Source organism: Quercus suber, unplaced genomic scaffold (assembly GCF_002906115.3).
Source record: "Quercus suber isolate HL8 unplaced genomic scaffold, Cork oak 2.0 scaffold_4, whole genome shotgun sequence".
NCBI lineage: Eukaryota > Viridiplantae > Streptophyta > Magnoliopsida > Fagales > Fagaceae > Quercus > Quercus suber.
Genome location: NW_027069470.1, coordinates 1562685 through 1564551, shown reverse-complemented (window position 1 = coordinate 1564551; position 1867 = coordinate 1562685). Strand labels below are relative to the sequence as shown.

General features: G+C 33.5%; 1 long non-coding RNA gene across 1 annotated transcript; it reads left to right on the top strand.

The window, feature by feature from the left end:
* Nucleotides 1-792: 792 nt before the first annotated feature.
* LOC111983147 (uncharacterized) lies at nucleotides 793-1648 on the top strand. Its single transcript, XR_010627978.1, has 2 exons — nucleotides 793-833; nucleotides 964-1648. It is a non-coding gene; the product is annotated as an uncharacterized LOC111983147 (long non-coding RNA).
* The last annotated feature ends 219 nt before the right edge of the window (nucleotides 1649-1867 follow it).

Sequence of the window (1867 nt, the reverse complement as noted above, 5' to 3'; positions counted from 1 at the left end):
AAGTTTATGCTTTTTTAATTAATTTGTTCACCCCAGGAAATTTTGTTGACTATATAGGCTTGTTTGGATTGAAAGATGAGGGAGGAAGAATAGAGGAAAATAGAATAGAGTTGGTTGAAAATAGACTAATTTTAGGTTAATTTTACTTTACTCTACTCTATTCCTTTTAATCCAAACAGGCTATAAGTTTAGCTCCAAAAGCTGAGAAATTTTGTCATCAAACTATAGTACCAGATAATATCATATCTTCTAGAAGATATATTCTTGGATTTATATAAAACTTTGTTTTTTTAAGTATGATTGGCACAAATATTTTTCACCACACTAATGTACTTTGTTGTTTACCGTTAATGCCCGTACTATATGGCCTTAAAAGTTAAAACACCTTGCCAAGATTATAATCACTAACTTTTAACCGTAGCCATTTGAATATATTAAACTTGCCCAAGTCAACCGATCTATCACTAAGTTTTACACTTTTATGTAGTGGAAAAGAAACGTGCTACTAATTATTGCAGGTGAGAAATTATTCTCTTTATCGCACGCATCACACTATATTATGAACCCTAAAATAAAAACATAATAAATTATTAATTATTAATTCATTGAATATTAACAATAAAATGTTTAATTATCAATAATGATCATTATCACTTCTTTGGTGGCCACAGCATGTGCCAATATTGGTGCCACATCATAGTGACACTCCCATTGCACCCTTGCTTTTTTAGTGCTCAGTTACGCTCTATACCACGCAACTACACCTTATAAATTGGCACCTCAGCTACACATTCCTTCATTGGTCCATGAACATTCTCTAACAGAATATATAGGCTAGTATATTATTCTATATCATACATATATATAACCCTAGTTTAATTTTAGTGCTAAGTTTATCACTTAGTTTTGTTAAACAATAATTAATCTTTATTAACATGCATCTGGGGATCTTTTTAATTTCAGGGTTTGCTAGACAGATTGATCATCATGAAGACCGTGCTTGCACTCTTTGTTGCATTCTTCTTGATCATTGCTACTCTGCAAGCCAATGCAGAGACTCTCAAAGTGGGTGAGCGTAGGCTTAAGGCCAAGCGTCAGCTCCTAAACGAAGCCACAAACTTTAATCGAAAGCTTAGCGTTGGTGCTACAAGCACTGAATCAAAGGACCAAACGGCCCAAGCCGCCAACCAGGGCACAGCTACAAGCACTGAAACTGAGACAGACAGCAACACCAACAACGATCCTGATGATGTGAACCCAACCTATGGGAACTATGGACATGCTACTGGAAGTGGCACTGAATCTCACCATTATTTCACAAATGATAAAAGCCCAGGAGCAACGTCGAATGATAAAAGCAAAAGGTAATAAGCTTTATGTGATCGGAGAATGAAGGTAAAATGTATATATAATAAATATGGTGTTTAATAATAAAGTGGAACCAACACACAACATGTTAAGGAGCCAAAGCATATATATGTATGCATGGCATTCACATGTTTAGTTTCACCATGGTACTGAAGTAATCAGTTTACTTTTATCGTTTGTGTCTTATGGGCTTCTAGCTTGCTTGTTTGCAAACTAGATACATGCTGTGAAACATAGTTTGCTTTAAAAATAAGAGGACCACGCATGGTTAACCTAGCTAGCATGGTTTCGTGTTTACTTATATTTATGCTTCATATATGTTTATCTTGTTTGAGAAAAATATGGTGAATCGGATCATTAAAAATAACGATAAGAGTTTAAAGAAGATACGTCTTAAGAAACCAAAACCGAGGTTTTAAACTAATTTAATTGGAAAGAAACCCTAATCAGAGTTTTTTTTTTTTTTTTTTTTTTTTTTTTTTTTTTTTTTTATTATTAA